The sequence below is a fragment of the Aquarana catesbeiana genome, linkage group LG09 (assembly GCF_042186555.1).
Source record: "Aquarana catesbeiana isolate 2022-GZ linkage group LG09, ASM4218655v1, whole genome shotgun sequence".
NCBI lineage: Eukaryota > Metazoa > Chordata > Amphibia > Anura > Ranidae > Aquarana > Aquarana catesbeiana.
The window spans coordinates 55,393,111-55,411,750 of NC_133332.1; the positions used below are offsets into that span (position 1 = coordinate 55,393,111).

At 42.9% G+C, this 18,640-nt stretch overlaps 1 protein-coding gene across 5 annotated transcripts in view; it reads right to left on the bottom strand.

The window, feature by feature from the left end:
- Positions 1-18,640, bottom strand: part of ACTMAP (actin maturation protease) — a 341,161-nt gene that overhangs the window by 121,341 nt on the left and 201,180 nt on the right. For all 5 annotated transcript variants that reach the window (XM_073598539.1, XM_073598538.1, XM_073598542.1 and 2 more), the window contains one exon: positions 219-280. The gene's annotated coding sequence lies outside the window, so the exon portion shown is untranslated. The remainder of the gene's footprint in view (positions 1-218; positions 281-18,640) is intronic.

Below are 18,640 nucleotides of genomic sequence, written 5' to 3' on the forward strand. Positions count from 1 at the left end.
GGGGCATAAGACTTTTCCTAAGAAATTTCGTTCAAAATTCTATACATCTATGGCCAACTTTAGGGACCTTAGACTGTAAAGCTGGCAGGGACTAATGTGAATGTACAATATAATGTACAGAACTGAGTAAATTGTTGGTGTTATATTAATACCTATAATAAATAAAGTATCTTCAAAACTGAATTCTGGAACATTTTAGAGATCCACTGGATGTTTACCTTTACTTCAACATGTCTTCAGATTTCACCTTCATTCTATACTAGCGTTTTCTTCAGATCGCCTGAAAAATATTAAGTAGAAATATAAATTTATAGTATTATAATTATTCCAAACACGGGAACACTCTACATCTTTTTAAGAGCATTGGAATCAAGCCATTAAAAAAACAAAAAAAAAAACCATAGAAAACGTCCAGTTAAGTAAACAAACCGGCATTTGAAATACTCAGATTTATTCCCCATAAATGAAATCAAGCAGCTGTTTCTGACATGTGCTAGAAAGATCATGCATCATCCCGGCATCCTATGGAAGGTATGTTGAGGTTGGCATTCTGACAAAATGTACCTGGAAAATCTATTATTCTGACGCATGTCCTGGACCATCCCTAATACTCCAGAGCACCCATATGCCAGCTCATCGCTGCCGAGGGGGCTGGGTGATGAGTGTCAGGAGATACAATGCAGATGAGGCCCTGGCTCTCTCCACCAGTCACTGACCACTCCAGGGGTGCAATGAGATCACTGCTCAGCAGCTGTTTGTCTGTACCACAATACAGCCTGTCACCAGAGCTGCAAACACACCAGGGAACAATAGACACTATCACTAATCCCCTCCTGAAGTGTTGACTTTAGGAAGGCATCTTCAACTTTCACGTTATTTTTTTCTTTTTCTTAAAGCAGACCTAAAATGAAAACCCGCCCTTTGCTGCTACATTCCCTAAAAGCGTATCTGTAGATCATTTATATTCTTTGTGAAGCTGGCTGCACTCTGATGGCTTGCAGGCTTAATATAAACAAAAAAAAAGCTAAGAGTGCTCCATCCACGCTATATAGTGCGGATGGACGAATCTGCTGCCGTGCCTACTGTATTTTGACAGGTGGCTCCCCCAGTTAATTGGATGCAGACGCGTTTTGGCTTAGAAATTTCTACCCGGCTCCTCCGATTTTTCAGTGAGGGATGCCAGCGGGAGGCAACAAGGAGTGCCACCCACTGAGCAGATTTCGACCAGTTCCTTAGGACTTGTATAAAATCTGTACATTGTATGGTCAGCTTAAAGCGTTAGTTCACCTTTGCAGAAAGAATGCACTTAACGTGAACTAACTTTGTACACCCTCCCCACCCCCACCGGTTCCTGCTCTACTTGAAATCCCAGCATTTCTCGCTCTTCTTTCTGGATTAGGGGATGGATCAGAGCAATTCTGATTGGTCAGTGCCGGCAGAGAGCATCACTCTGATCTGTCCTGGAATCGCTGCATAAAGAAGAAGGAGAAGAGAGGGGATTTCAGATGCTTGGACCACTGCACTAGCTGTGTGGGCACTGACAGCTCATCACTCATGGAGGGGACTGGGGGGATGGGGAGAGTGTGGAGTGATAGTTCACCTTTTCACTTATTCTGTGAAAGTGACACTATACTGGTAAGGACCAGGCCTTTTTCTGACATTTGTTGTTGATAAGTTTAAATTAGTATTTTTTGCTAGAAAATTACTTAGAACCCCCAAACACTATATATATATATTTTTTAGCAGAGTCCCTAGAGAATAAAATGGCGGTCGTTGCAATACTTTTTGTCACACTGCATTTGGGCAGCGGAGTTTCTTACACTTTCATGAGTTAACAAAAACAAAAAAAAACAGTAAAGTTAGCCCAATTTTTTGTATAATGTGAAAGATGGTGTTATGCCGAGTAAATAGATACCGAATATGTCATGCTTAAAAACTGCACATGCTTGTGGAATGGCGACAAACTATGGTACTTAAAGGCAACCCTTTAAAAATGTTTACAGGTTACCTGTTTAGAGTTACAGAGGTGGTTTTGAGCTAGACATTTTGCTCTCGCTCTAACGATCATGGCAATACCTCACATTTGTGGTTTGAACACTGTTTACATATGTGGGCGTAACTTAAGTATGTGTCCGCTTTTGCGTGTGAGCTCGGAGGGACGGGGCGCTTTAATTTTTTTTTCTTTTTTCTTATTGATTTTACTTTTTTTTTTTACACTGTCCCTTTTATAAAAAAATTATTTTGATCACTTTTATTCCTATTACAAGTAATGTAAACATCCCTTGTAATAGAAATAATCATGACAGGTCCTCTTTATTGCGAGATCTGGGGTCAAAAAGACCTCAGATTTCACATTTACACTTAAAAGGTAAAAAAAAAAAAAAAAAAAAAAAATATTTTTCGTTTACTAATAAAAGCAAATTGGCCCTTTAAAGCCGTTAGGCGGAAGTGACGTCAAAGACGTCACTCCGGTCCTCCAAGGGCATATAGATTCCTGCCCATTAGTGCACAAGATGGCACCTCTCCCGCTGCCCATAAAAGTGATCCCGTGGCGAATACGCAGCCGGGACCACTGTTATGTGAAAGAGGATCGCCCTCTGTTTAAAGAATACCGGGGTTATGGCAGATAGCTGCTGCCATAACCACGGTATATAACGTCAAAGTAATGAGGTGTATATATACAGTGGGCGATCCAGAAGTGGTTAAAATGTATCCTATACAAGTATATACAGTATTCTTAACTGAAAAAAGTACTTTTAGGATATGATTATTGCCAGAGGCTATAGGCCCTAGCATTAAACACTGTGTGTTTCGCCCACCTCCCTGCACCCCCCTCCCCTACTGGGAGAACACAATAGCTCCGCAGGAGGGATTCCCCCATCAACACTGACTATGTTGATGGGGGAATTTAAACATTTTCTTTCCTGCAACTCCATAGCTCCCAAGTGTCCCTGATTTGGAACAAAGTCCCTCTTGTCCCTCTTTCCTCCTCATTTGTCCCTCAATTTTGGTCTGATTTATATAGTTGTATAAAATGCACTATTTATCTTTCAAAAAGTGTATCCCAGTGCTAAACCTTTCATCCAATTTCTAAATTGCTGGATTTATAAACGTCAAAAGCCAGTATAAAGCAATAATAATGGTAAAAACAGCACTTTAATCTTTTTTTTTTTTTTTATAACTCTCCTTTGAGAGGGTGTGGCAGGGGGTGTATCCTATGCCTACATACTTTTGCTAATAGGTGTCCCTTGTTTCCATCTCAAAAAATTGGGAGGTATGCAACTCGTGGTTGTAGGAAAGAAAATCGTAATATCTATGGCCTCCCTTAAATGCACTCCTCATTCCAAACAACGAGAGGGAAAAGCAGAGGTTCAGTAAGAAACAAAGCTATGGAAAATAGATTACAAGGCCATTAAATAGTGGATGTGTATGAATTATTTTTGGAGAATAAGGTTATTTTTTTTTAGTGTTGCTTTAAAGTGATTCTAAAACCTTTGCATTCTATGCATTAAGGTGAAAGACCCCCACCCCCCCAGACCCCCCTTTTTCTTACCTGAGGCCTATTCAATCCAGCGATGGGCACGAGTGCGGCGGCTCCAGCCACTGTTTCTCTCCTCATTGGACAGATTTATAGCAGCAGGAACCATTATCTCCTGCTGCTTTCAATCAAATCCTGTGACACGGGAGCGAGGGCGGGGCCGAGTCCCGCTGTTTGTGTCAATGGACGCAGCAGCGAGCCCACACAGGTGCCAGGGAAGGCAGATTTCCGTGGGGGCATCTGATGAAGAGGAGGGGCTTGGAGCACCGGCGGGGGACCCCAAAAGAAGAGGATCAGGGTTGCTCTGTGCAAAACGATTGCACAGAGCAGATAGGTATAGGCATGTTTGTTTTTTTTCATAAAAAAAAACCCCTTACAACCCCTTAAAAGTGGTTGTAAACCCACGAAAAAAAAAAAAACCTGCAAGATAAAGGCATAATGAGCTAGTATGCATAGCATACTAGCTCATTATGAAATACTTACCTTAAATTGAAGCACCCGCAGCTGTCCCGGCACACCCCTGGGCCCGACGACATGTCTCCCGGAGTTATTCCCGGGTATCACGGGCTCCAGCGCTGTGACTGGCCGGAGCTACGATGACGTCACAGCAGCTGAAGAAACGGCACGAGCGAGCCGTTCCTTTAGTGCGCATGTACCGATGACGTGGGCACATGCTGATACAGTCAATATCTCCTAAACGGTGCACGTTTAGGAGATATTCACGGTACCTACAGGTAAGCCTTATTATAGGCTTACCTGTAGGTAAAAGTGGTGTGTTAAGGTTTACAACCACTTTAAGTGTATGACTAAAAGCAAAATAAACTCATGTACAAAAAAGCAAACTGCTAATGAAAAAATAAAACCAATACAAAACGTGAACAACTACTTGATAATATCAATACATGGCTGAAAAAAAAGCCAGGAAGCCCAAAAGAAAACAAACAAAAAAAAAACATTAAATTTTTTTTTTTTTCTGAAGGGTTACTACCACCTTAAGAGAATACTGTTGAAGAGATATGCAAGTGCAGACTGAGCAGATGAAAAAATAATTTAGCAATTCTGAATGTTCCCGAAAGCTGAACATTTTACTGGCATGCTGAAGCTACAGAATCGCAGCAAAGCCTGCAGCAATGGTTACATTTTAAGACAGATCACAGATATTAACACTTTACAGAAAGCGTCTAGCTAGGATTACAATTCCTGAGGTGACCGGGCACAAAGTGCCTAAATATGTCATGACTCCCAGCCTTTACAGTGTGTAAGTCCTCTGTCACATGGCCGGCCAGGGGGCTGTAAAAACAGGCGCTAAAGCCACGTTTTTTTGCCACCCAATTGGCCACCTAAATCCTAACATACAAGCGGAGGGGGCTGTACACATGCTGCCACAAATTTAACGTAGCTAATCAAGTTAAAGTGGATCTTCACCCTCTCAATAAAGTTTCCTCCTCTCCACCCCTCCTCCCATCCTGTACATGAATAGCGCTGTTTTTTTTTTGTTTTTTTTACCTTTTATCTACCTTTTTTTTGTAAAGCAAACTGTCCCGACCCCATCATGCCTGTCACTACCCTAGGTGCACAGTGCATGTCACATATCCCATGGATATGTCTTTAATTATTAGTAATTAGTGTTTAATTAATACATTTATTATGAATAATTATTATGTTTCTTAATTTAGTTTTTTTTAACGAACAGAATATTCCTTTATTGAGACAAAAAAAAGGTCAAGGCATGATACAAAATTTGTCCAACATGGACTAAATCAAAAACATAGTACAGGTGAGTTTTAAAGACAGGTAATAGCGTGTACATCAACTATGCGACAATCCACATCTATACAATTGGGCTCTGTCTTCATACTACTTTAGCTCTTAATTTAGTTTTTAGCGTAGTGGAAGTGTTTAATTCACAAAGGAGGAGGGGGCCGGGCCTAGCAGTGCATCATTGGGAGGCGGCACACCCGCCAAACCCGGAAGAGCTCATGGGCCTCTCGATGACATCACAATCAGCATCAGCGAGTCATAGAAGACGAGAGGATGTTAGCAGGACAGAGCTGGATTCATTGGGTGGGTGAATATGGGAGCAGAACCTACCCTCCCTGGTAAGCAGGGGTAAAAAAAAATGGGGTTGGGGGGTTATGGTGAATATCCGCTTTAACAAGGTGGCATTGCTTGTGAAACTGCCCCATTTAAATAAAAGGGGTCATGCCGTAACCGCAAGACATATGCTTTGCTTGAGGTTGTGCCACGCTAGTTTTGTTCCTAATTGCCGCTCAGCAAAGAAAGAAAAGCAAAAAAAACCCTAAAAAACAAGCATTCAGGGTCATTTCCTGAACGTCTCGAAGCTGCTGTTTAGCCACCCTCTGAAAAGCAAATTACTGCAGGAACAAGACAATGAATTCTTCTGAAGGGATACTACCACCTTAAGACGGTACTGTTTTAAGGTGGTAGTAGGATCTCTAGGGCAACCATTCTCAACCAGGGTTCCTCCATAGGTTGTTAGAGGTTCCTTGCCCTTTGGCTGATTGACATCCCACCTGATGGTACCTATATATTTCTGGGGCTAACACCACTTAACAGAACCAGCGTCATTACACCAATGGTCAGTTTAGCAGTCTGTAAGGGTGACAGTCTGACCACCGTAAGGAGGGCATTCTACCCATTGGCCACCAAAGGAAGTGGCATTCTTCCCACTGAATTGATTTTAGCAAACCAAAAAATTACTTCAAGGGTTCTAGTTGGGCAAAAAAGTTGAGAAAGGGCTCCACTGAACTCCCCTATTAAGAAAGGCATCTCTAAGGTTCGCATCTATGTGTTATTTAGCACATTTTGCAGAAACGTATTTAACATGGTTTCCTATGGATCTAGTTCACATCTGTGTGTTTTGACCCAGAGAGTTTTTTGGAAAGGGGCAGGGACTTTTGTGTCCCGCAGCAGATTGTGTTTTGGGTGTAATAGACTACAATGGACCCGCACCAAAAACGCAAGTGCTGCATTTTTTATACTTTTTTTTTTTTTTATCCAATAGGAAAGTATGACAGTTCTGTTCATGGAGTGCGACTTTGATGAGACTTTACACTCTCTGGCACTCAATTAGCATCAAAGTAGTGCAGAAACCTTCATGTGTCCATAGCCGTATTTTAAGGTTAGGGTTAAGGGCTAGGGTTAAATGTTAGGGTTAGGTTTAGGGTTAGCAGTAATTGTTAGGGTTAGCATTAAACCCTAATGTTAACTCTAAACCCTAACTTTTAACCCTTAACATTAACATGCAACTTTGAACACAAGGGGGGGGGGGGGGGGGGCATTTACTAAAACTGGTGTACACAGAATCTGATGCAGCTGTGTATAGTAACCACTCAGCTTCTAGGTTTTATTGTCAAATCCTAAAAGAGATGTATGTTTTTTTTTTAAATTTATTTAATCATATTTACCTAGGTGGATGCTACTTTCCTATTAACCCAAAAAACAAAAACGCAAAATGCATCAATAATGCATGTTCAAAAACGCACAGAAAAAATGCATCAATCGCAACCTGCATAGATGTGAACCTAGCCTAAAAGTACTCCCCTTTGATCCCTCCACATCTAAATAAAAAGTTATGTAGGGATGTGAGGGGAAGGACGGAGGAGCTAGGCCAGCACAAAGAGTAATTAGAAACTCCTAGAAGAGGAGAGGACTAAAGCCCCATACACACTATTAGATTTTCTGCAGATTTTTGTCTTCAGATTTACCAAAACCATGTAATATGAGGTCAAATCTTAAGAGTTTCAATTTGTATGCAATCAGGCAGGCCCTTGCACTACATGGTTTTTGTAAATCTGCAGAAAATCTAATAGTGTGTATGGGGCTTTAGCCCTCTCCTCTTCTAGGAGTTTCTAATTACTCTTTGTGTGTATGGAGCTTAAAGGGGTTGTAAAGGTTCGTGTTTTTTGACCTTAATGCATCCTATGCATTAAGGTCAAAAAACACCTGTCAGTGACCGGCCCCCGTTTTACTTACCTGAACCCTCAAACTTGTTCCACAGGGACGCGCTCTCTCTCTGCCCGGGGTTCTCGGCTCTTGATTGGATAGATTGATAGCAGTGCAGCCATTGGCTCCCGCTGCTGTCAATCAAATCCAATGACGCGGGCACCCGGGGCGGGGCCAAGTCCTGCATTCGGCCTTTATGGACGCCAAACGATGGACACGGGAGTGCGCCCACAAGGTAACCCCCTTAGGGAGAGCGCTTCTCCCAGGGGATTATCAGATGTGGGGAGGAGCCAAGAGAGCCGCAAGGGACCCCAGAAGACGAGGTTTGGGGCCACTCTGTGCAAAACGAGCTGCACGGTGGAGGTAAGTATAACATGTTTGTTTTTTTTGTTTTTTTAAAACCGAACCTTTAGTGGCGGTTCACACAGGGGCAACACGACTTGCAGGTCGCCTCACCGAGGCGACCTGCACACGACTTCAGCGGCGACTTGCAAAACGACTTCTGTATAGAAGTCAATGCAAGTCGCCTGAAGTCGCCCCAAAAATACTACAGGAACCTTTTTCTAAGTCGGAGCGACGCAAGTTCCGTAGTACAGAACGGGACGCGACTTGTCAGGCGGCTAAGTCATCTGACAAGTCGCCCCTGTGTGAACCAGGGCTTAGTGTCACTTTAAGGCATGCAAGGAGGGAGGGGTTATGCTAGGGAACTGACTCTCCTGGGGCAAGTATACTGGCTCATTGCAAGTAAATCAAAATCATTTATGGAAACAAAAAACGCTGCATGGGAGTATTCGAAATGCTTTATTTTCTGTACTTTTACAATTTTTTTAAGTTGGTGACAGGGTCTCTTTAAAGCTAGAGTGAGTAAAGACACATTTTAAGGAAAACAAGATTCAGTTGCCAACATTTAGCTGTTTGCTTTCATTTTTTACTAAAATTACGACCCATGGGATCTGAGCGGTTGTAGGACATTTCCAGTCTCTGCAGTATTTTAGTGAATAGATAATCTCTCTGGGTGAAAGGTTTGCCGTTGGTTCCTGCTGATAACCCTAAAGTGTAATCGTTTCCACTGCATATTTATTTTTTAAATGCAGACCATTACACGGCTCATGTGACTATTAGAGGATAGAAGATTGTGAAATGTAAAGCTTCATGCCAAAATCCCAACTGACATCATTCAGGACTGTTTACCGTAGAATGAGCATTTGTATTGTTGGAAGTTCCACGTAAGTAAAGTATTATCTACTTTTACTGGAACTCTTGAGTGACCTCATCCTCTAATACGGTCACGGTCCATGTGACCCTGGAGAAGGCCCAGGACGGAGGTGCTAAGGTCCTCAGAGCACATCACATCATCATAAAAGGAGGTATTGTAAGGTGAGCCTTGCTGAGGGGATGTTGGTTTTCTGAGAACTTCCTTGGTCATGGCCTCATGCCATTCACTTCCTCCAGACCAGAGAGCACAGAGAATTTTGGGAACCATCAATGTGTGCCTTGGGGTCAGCAGGAAGCTATCAGTATATAATCACCTAATTGACCCACCGGTCTATAAATAGTATGTTAGATCTTCCCTGCTGGGTGGCTACAAAATGGACACAAGCTGGCCATACAACAGTAGAGTTTTGTTTGAAAATTTTTCGTTTTTAGAAAGTAAACTTTTGTAATGGTTAGCGGGAGGTCAAATCGATGTTTGTTTTCTACTTTAGTAATAAGAAAATTGGAAGGAGCAGGGTGGAAATATTTTGTTGAGTTTTTTTGGTCAGGAATTTTTTTTCTTACAATTTTACCTGCTTACCAATTTTAGGTAAAAGGAATATCTCCTAAACGTGCACCATTTAGGACACATTCTAGCGAGCAGCAGCTGGTGACGTCACTGGCGCATGCGCTCTAAAGGAATATGCTGTTCCTTCAGAGCTGTGTGCCGTGGTGGAGACTTCCATGCGCATGTGCGGGATTGACGTAATTGCGGCTTGTCCGGTCAGACGGCCGGAGTCCCCGAACCCGGAGGGAAGACCGGGTGAAGATGGAAGCCTTTGCAGCGGTAACAGTGCGCCACTGGTGGGCTTTGTTCAAAGATAAGTCCTTGAATAGTGACAAAGAATATTCTCTTTGTCACTAACCCTGAACAATTATGCACTGCATAAAAATTAATAAATCCTAATCTGCAAACTTTTCCGGAGTTAATAACTCAGATTACTGAAGGAAGCAAGTCAGCCAGACAACTAGCATTTTTACAATGAAAAATCAGCAATGGTTTCCTTTCAAGTGGTTGTAAACCTCAGACATGAAATATGAACAAAGCATATCCATCTACAGTGTGTGCTTGTCTCAATCTAGAGCGAGCACTTATGCCATGTACACACGACCGGACTTTCCGTCAGAAAAGGTCCGACGGAACCATTCCGTCAGACATTGCGATCGTGTGTGGGCTTCATCGGACCTTTCTTTCCGAAAATTCTGACGGGCCTAGAAATAGAACATGTTTCAAATCTTTCCGACGTACTCAGTTCCTATCGGGAAAACCTCTCGTCGACGCAAGGGCAGCTATTGGCTACTGGCTATTGAACTTCCTTTTTCTAGTCCTGTCGTACGTCATCACGTTCTAAACGAACGGACTTTGGTGTGATCGTGTGTAGGTGTTCGTGTTCTGACAAATTTTCCTGACATCAAGAGGTAAAAAGGTGACAGGGGAGGGAGCTTCAGCACACAGCCTGTGATTTACAGCCTCATTCCTGTGTGCCTTGTATAGAGGGGGAGTCCTTTCCCTCCAATCAGCTCTCAGGGCTCATCTCACTGAGTGTAACTTCAGCTCTCCGCCCCCTGCTTTCTGAAATCTCAGACAAGCTGTATACATTTTGCACTTTGAATGGATGTAGAAAAGAGAAAACTGCAGATAAACAGGTTCAACATACTGTATGTAGGAGGGTTTGTTTTATCTCTGTGTATCACCTGAGGCCAGTCACTTTACTGGGTATATGTAAGGGATTACAACCACTTTAAAACTGAACTCCAGCCTTCCCTTGGTCCTGTACTGAGATTGCTTACTCTGATTTCACTGCACACTTTGAGCTTCTCACAGTGTGCATTGACGTTTGCAGCAAGTTAGATAGAGCCACCCCTTCATTGAATTTCCATTCTATCAGTCATGGAGGCTCAGTCTCACAGTCTACCTAGGAGCACCCGCTCTTCCAGACTTACATCCAACCATCAAGGTATGTTAACCACTTGCCATCCACCCTATAGCAGTTTTACTGCTATAGAGAGGAAGCTGTGCACCAGGTCACGTATATATATACGTGATACGACACTTCTGGGTAGGGGGCGCACATGCACGCCGCTGTCACCTCGCTGCCGTTGTCATTATACATGGCGGATGTAGGGTACTCGATATCCGCCAGCACCCACCGATCGTCGGGCAGAGAAACAGAACTGCAAACTGCCAATGTAAACAAGACAGATCGCCGTTCTGACAGGGGGGGAAGGGATGAAGTTTGTGTCCTTGCAAAGCAGGGAATAACTTCCATCTCTTCCCCTAGTAAAAGCACCTCACACACAGTGTAGTAAAACACTGGTTAGGCACACAGTTAACCATTTGATTGCCCCTGATGTAAGCCCCTTCTCAGTCAGTGTCTTTAGTACAGTGACAGTGTATATTTTTAGCACTGATCACTGCATTAGTGTCACTGGTTCCCACAAAGTGTCAAAAGTGTCAGAGTGTCCGCCGCAATATCGCCGCCATTACCAATAGAAAAAATAAATAAATAAAAATATCCCATAGTTTGTAGAGGCTATAACTTTCGCACAAACCAATCAATATAAGCTTAATGGGATTTTTTTTTTACCAAAAACATGTAGCAGAATACATATTGGCCTAAATGTATGAAGAAATTCGATTTTTTTAAATTTTTTTTATTAGATATGTTTTATAGCAGAAAGTAAAAAATATTGTTTGTTTGTTTTTTCAAATTTGATGGCCTTTTTTTGTTTATGTGCAAAAAATAAAAAACGCAGAGGTGATCAAATACCACCAAAAGAAAGCTCTATTTGTGGGAAAAAAAGGGCGTTTATTTTTTATTTGGGTACAGTGTCACTGGACCGACCGCGCAATTGTCAGTTAAAGTAATGCAGTGCTATATAGCAAAAATTGACCTGGTCAAGATATTTGCATAACACCCCCCCAAAAGCAACCCTCCTGCATGCAGTAGGGCTGATGGCTCTTTTGGGGAGTGCTGAGGCAGATGCTGTGATGTTTTCAGAAAGCTACAGTGCCTTGAAAAAGTATTCATACCCCCTTGAAATTTTTCACATTTTGTCATGCTACAACCAAAAACGTAAAGAGGGGATATGATTTCAATTTACAAATACTGTACTGGTGACCCCACAATAGGGATAAAACTTTTTCGCAGAAGAGAGTTTAATAAGACTCGTGGCCACTCATTAACCTTAAACTACGTAGAGGGTTCTTTACTGTAAGAGCGGCAAGGATGTGGAATTCCCTTCCACAGGCGGTGGTCTCAGCGGGGAGCATTGATAGCTTCAAGAAACTATTAGATAATCACCTGAATGACCGCAATATACAGGGATATACAATGTAATACTGACACATAATCACACACATAGGTTGGACTTGATGGACTTGTGTCTTTTTTCAACCTCACCTACTATGTAACTATGTAAATGTATTTTATTGGGATTTTATGTGATAGACCAACACAAAGTGGCACATAATTGTGAAGTGGAAGGAAAATGATAAATGATTTTCTTTTCTTTCTGCAAATAAATATGTGAAAAGTGTGGCGTGCATTTGAATTCAGCCTCCTTTATTCCGATACCCCTAACTGAAATGTAGTGGAACCAATTGCCTTCAGAAGTCATCTAATTAGTAAATAGAGTCCACCTGTGTGTAATTTAATCTCTGTATAAACACAGCTGTTCTGCGAAGCCCTCAGAGGTTTGTTAGGGAACCTTGGTGAACAAACAGCATCATGAAGGCCAAGGAACACAGCAGACAGGTCAGGAATAAAATTGTGGAGAAGTTTAAAGCAGGGTTAGGTTATAAACAAATATCCCAAGCTTTGAACATCTCACAGAGCACTGTTCAATCCATCATCTGAAAATGGAAAGAGTATGGCACAACTGCAAACCTACCAAGACATGGCCGTCCACCTAAATAGACAGGCCGGGCAAGGAGAGGATTAATCAGAGAAACAGCCAAGAGGCCCATGTAGGGTTGCCACCTCATCCCTTTAAACCCGAACACATATGAATTACACAGGTTCTGAGGCTAATTTAATTCAGATAAGACACCAAGTGAGTTTAATTACCACCTTAATCAGCCACACAACCTGTGTAATTCATATGTGTTTGGATTTAAAGGGATGAGGTGGCAACCTTAGGCCCATGGTGACTCTGGAGGAGCTCAGGTGGGAAAATCTGTCCACAGGACAACTATTAGTTGTGCACTCCACAAATCTGGCCTTTATGGAAGAGTGGCAAGAAAGCCATTGTTGAAAGAAAGCCATTCTTGGAAGAAAACCTGTTAGAATCTGCAAATGACTTGAGACTGGGGAGGAAGGTCACCTTCCAGCAGGACAATAACCCCAGGGCACAGTCTATGCTACTCACACAGAGGCCGCCCTTCCCTGGGACAACCAAGTCTCAGTCCAGGATCTACAGCTAAGGCTTCAAGTACACGGGACGTTTTTACAACCTCTCCTGAAAGATTTAACTTGACAAATAGTAACAGATGCTTAAAACATCCCTTTTGCTGCGTTTACATGCCGGATTAGCGGCATTTTTTTTCCAAAATAGCCAAAAATGAAAAACGTCTGTCGGCTAAACGCGAGTTACCGCGTTTAGCCGCTTGAAATGCCCGTAAACTCAGCTTCTAAACGCATTTTTTTGAGTTCCAAAAAATGCCTCTAAACTCAACTGCCTAGAAACATCTGTAAACAACCCCGTGTACATGTACTGATAAGATAACATAGAGGAGAGTTCAGGGGAAGTTGAAAAAAACGTCCAACTGCTCCTTAACGTCCGTTTAGCAGCAGCAGTGTACATGAGGCCTAAACATACAGCCAGAGCTACAATGGAATGGTTTAGATCAATGTTTCTCAACTCCAGTCCTCAAGTACCCCCAAGTCATGTTTTCAGGCTTTCTATTATTTTGCACAGGTGATTTGATCATTTTTAGGCTACTTTCACACTGAGGCGCACGGGCGCCGGTGGTACAGCGGCGCTAAATATAGCGCCGCCTTACCGTCGTTTTAGCGGTGCTAGCAGGGCGGTTTTAACCCCACGCTAGCGGCCGAAAAAGGGTTAAAACAGCCCGCAAAGCGCCGCTGCAGCAGCGCTTTGCGGGCGGGTCTGCAGCGCTGCCCCATTGTTTTCAATGGGAAGGGGCGCTTTAGGAGCGATAAATACACCGCTCCTAATGCGCTCCAAAGATGCAGCTTGCAGGACTTTTATGACCGCCCTGCAAGCGCACCGCTCCAGTGTGAAAGCCCTCGGGGCTTTCACACTGGAGTGCATTGAGCAGCTCTTTCGGGGCGCTTTGCAGGCGCTATTTTTAGCACTTTAGCGCCTGCAAAGCGCCTCAGTGTGAAAGGAGCCTTAGGCTCCTTGAGCTGCTCAATGCACTCCAGTGTGAAAGCCCCGAGGGCTTTTACACTGGAGCGGTGCGCTTGCAGGACGGTCAAAAAAGTCCTGCAAGCCGCATCTTTGCAGCGCTATAGGAGCGGTGTATTCAACGCTCCTAAAGCGCCTCTTCCCGTTAAAAACAATGGGGCAGCGCTGCAAACCATCCGGCAAAGCACCGCTGCAGCGGTGCTTTGCGGGCAGTTTTAACCATTTTCCGGCAGCTAAAACGACGGTAAAGCGGCGCTAAATATAGCACCACTTTACCGCCGGCGCTCGCCCACCTCATTGTGAAACTAGCCTTACTGCCTTAGTAATTACCACAGCCGTTTTATCTGAGGGAAATCCTGAAAACATGACCTGTTGGGGGTACTTGAGGACTGGAAAGGTTTGGTTTAGATCAAAACATATTCATGTGTTAGAATGGCCCAGTCAAAGTCCAGACCTAAATCCAATTGGGAATCTGTGGCAAGACTTGAAAATTGCTGTTCACAGACGCTCTCCTCCATCCAATCTGTGAGAGCTTGAGCTATTTTTGCTAAGAAAAGACATCCCCAAAAAAGACTTGCAGCTGTAATTGCAGTGAAAGGTGGTTCTACAAAGTATTGACTCAGGGGGGCTGAATACAAATGTACCCCACACTTTTCACATATTTATTTGTAAAAATAAATGTATATAATTTTCCTTCCACTTCACAATGACGCTGTTTGTTCACTAAGGTTCTCTAAGAAACCTCTGAGGGCTTCACAGAACAGCTGTATTTATTCTGAGATTAAATTACACACAGGTGCACTCTATTTACTAATTAGGTAACTTCTGAAGGCAATTGGTTCCACTAGATTTTAGTTAGGGGCATCAGAATAAAGGGGGGCTGAATACAAATGCACACCACACTTTTCACATATTTATTTGTAAAAAAAAAAGAAAACCATTTATCATTTTCCTTTCACTTCACAATTATGTGCCACTTTGTGTTGGTCTATCACAAAAAATCCCAATAAAATACATTTACGTTTTTGGTTGCAACATGACAAAATGTGGAAAATTTCAAGGGGTATGAATACTTTTTCAAGGCACTGTATGTACAGCACCCTGCTGATCTCTCCCACCAGCCACAATCTGTTTGCATTGTATAGAGAAGCGCAGAGATCCAGTGATGACAATATTGGTCTAAAATGAAGTATGTCATGAAAACGGAAAGGTTTTATTTTAAAAAAAAAGTTATTTGTATAGAAAGTAGGAACCAGGGAAGGCAAAATATAAGCAGCTTAAAGAGGAGTTCCACCCAGGGGGTCCATTAAAAAAAAAAAAAAAAAAAGAAAAGTCAGCAGCTACAAATACTGCATCTGCTGACTTTTAATTGGACACTTACCTGTCCCTGGGTCCAGTGATGTGGGGAATCGGAGCCCCGCTCATCTCCCCCTCTGCTCGGCAGCGCTGGCATTTCAACTGTGGGCGCCGGGCTGTGGCTTCACAGCCTGGCACCCACTGCACATGCGTGAGCGGCGCTGCGCGCCGTGATTGGCCGCTCAATCACCTGGGACCTGTAATGGGTCCCAGATGATTGACAGGAGGGAGGGAGCAGAGCCGAGCCCTTCCTGTGCCGAGGGGGAAGTGATGTCACCAGCCCAGGCAAAGGAAGAGGCAGACTACGAGGGACCCCCTAGCAACAGGCATTTAGAGGTAAGTAAAAAAAAAAAAAAAAAAATATCCAAATGTTTTTTGTTTTTAGAAATTTTCAGGTATTTTTGTTTTTTTGGGTGGAACCCCACTTTAAAGCCAACACCAGCAATTAGAAAAAAGGACCCTATCAGTGCTCCGCCCCCATCAAGGCTTAAATGCGCAATTATTATTATTATACAGGATTTATATAGCGCCAACAGTTTACGCAGAGCTTTACAATATAAAAAGGAGACAATACAGTTATAATACAATAAAAGAGGATTAAGATGGCCCTGCTCAGAAGAGCTTACAATCTAATAGGGTGGGCCAATAACTCTGGGGATCATATTTACCATACTCCTTGCTCCGGCACTCTCCTCCACTCCTGCTTGTGGGTGGTCTGACTATTGACATTACATTGTACTTGATGATGTCATCCCTCGACCGGGGCTTATAGAAGCGGATTAAGGGGGCTGGTTACGCAGATGGAGGGGGGCCTACTAATGTGAGGCGTAGGGTAAATTTTACACCTTATTCCTCATCCCTGAGAGTGAACAAGCATTTAACACTTGTAGTGTGTGTGTGTGTGTGTGTGTGTGTGGGGGTCATCCACTTCAAGGGTCTTTTTTTTTTTGCAATTCCTGGAGTTGACTTTTAAGTTTTAGCTTCAAGGAATTCCCGAAAATCCAAATATGATTGAAATGTTTTAAATAGCATTTCTAGCAATATTGCATTCAGGGCATGTAGTGTTCCTTTGAATTTCCAGTATGTGACAAGGGCTGAGTGTAGTATATCGCACTGGCGTTTACTGGAAGCGGGTGATTTTGTAACATGATTGTCCTGGGATTTTCTCAGCACTGGGGTGTGGAGGTCAGCGATGGGCTGGAGATTTATTATGTTTATATTGGACGGAGGCCAGCATGGAGAAACTGGTTTGGTTTATGTAATATTGTAGAATGGAGTGTGCGGTTGATTGGGGGGGGGGGACACCCCAGTCATGTGCAGGGCTTGTCGTCCATACGTTGGTGCAGACGTCAGTGCGGCGCTTTAATCCTGCTGGGTGCATTTAGGTGATAGAAGGCAGTGAGCTGTATGTAGAACGGCCCGGGGGGGGGGGGGACACTACTGGGTGGTCTGACAAAGGTACATTCAGGATACAGGAAGCCTCTAAATGCTTCCAAAAAGAGATTTGATTACTTATGTTATTATGGGAAGGTGAAAGGTGACTGGGGAAGAGGAGGGGAGAGGTGGGAGCAATGGGAGAGTGTGTGTGCCACTGTTTGTGTGAACGCCGTGCAATGTGTATACAGAAGAGCCATTTAGGTGGCGGCGAGTTTTCAGTAGGAGTTGATCCATACACAAGAAAACGTAGGTACATATAAACAAATCACATAATGTATGTGGATGTAATGTACACAAAAGGAGCAATGCATGTGTATTTATTATACACAGTTTAGGGTCAGGAAGAACACACACACGTCAATTATTATGTACATAAGGCCCTGTTCACACGTGGCAATTTGGAATTGTGGGCAGAATCAGTGCGGTTCTGCCTGCGACACCAAGTTGACTAAAATCGCAGCAAAACGCATATTTGGCTGAAATTCCTTCTAAAGCCGCGTACACACGAGCGGAATGTCCGACAGAAAAAGACGGAAGCTTTTCATCATCTATTCCGATCGTGTGTAGGCCCCATCGGACTTTTTTTTTTTTGAAAATTCTGACGGACCTAGAAATAGAACATGTTCTAAATATTTCCGACAGAACCAATTCCGATCGGGAAAACCGATCGTCTGTATGCTGTTCTGACGGACCAAAAATGACGCATGCTCTGAAGCAAGTATGAGACGGAAGCTATTGGCTACTGGCTATTGAACTTCCTTTTTCTAGTCCCCTCGTAACTGTTGTACGTCACTGCGTTCTGGGCGGTCGGACTTTGGTTTGACCGTGTGTAGGCAAGATCGCTTGAATGGAATTCCGTCAGAGTTCCATTGGAGAAACCTTTGGAGTTTATTCCGACGGCAAAACCGGTCGTTTGTACAGGGCATTAAAGTGATACTAAACACACACACTAAAAACACAGTCACTTCCAGCGCTAATAGGTCTTCCAAGGTGTGGAGTAACAGATGTCAGATAAAATGGGGGTGTGAAAGGTATATATGGTATCCAAAACTGGGTGGATGCTACCTTCCTCAGATGGGGTAATCCGAAAGGAACTACAAGAAAAACAGAAATTGAAGGCGCGCACACCTAGTGCAGAGATAATTTAATAATAAGAAATTTTTATATAAAAGTGGGTACTCACAAAATGCAACTGACAAAAGGCCATAAATACAGTGCATGGACATGAATAGAACACGGGGTACAGCTAACGCGTTTCGGGGGTGCACCCCCTTCCTCAGAGCTAGACTAGTCTCGTACACCATGGGCAAGTGCTTTTATAGGGAATGGTGGAATTGAGAATTGTGTGTCAAAAAGAGCCACACCCTCAAAGGGACGGGAAAGAAAAGAAATAAATAATTATATATAAGTCTATCTATCTATCTATAGAGATATATATATATATATCTCTATAGATATATAGATATATAGATATATAGATAGAGAGATAGACTTATATATAATTATTTATTTCTTTTCTTTCCCGCACCTTTGAGGGTGTGGCTCTTTTTGACACACAATTCTCAATTCCACCATTCCCTATAAAAGCACTTGCCCATGGTGTACGAGACTAGTCTAGCTCTGAGGGAGATAGAGAGATAGAGAGATAGAGAGAGAGATAGAGATATATATATATATATATATATATATATATATATATATATATATATGTAGGAA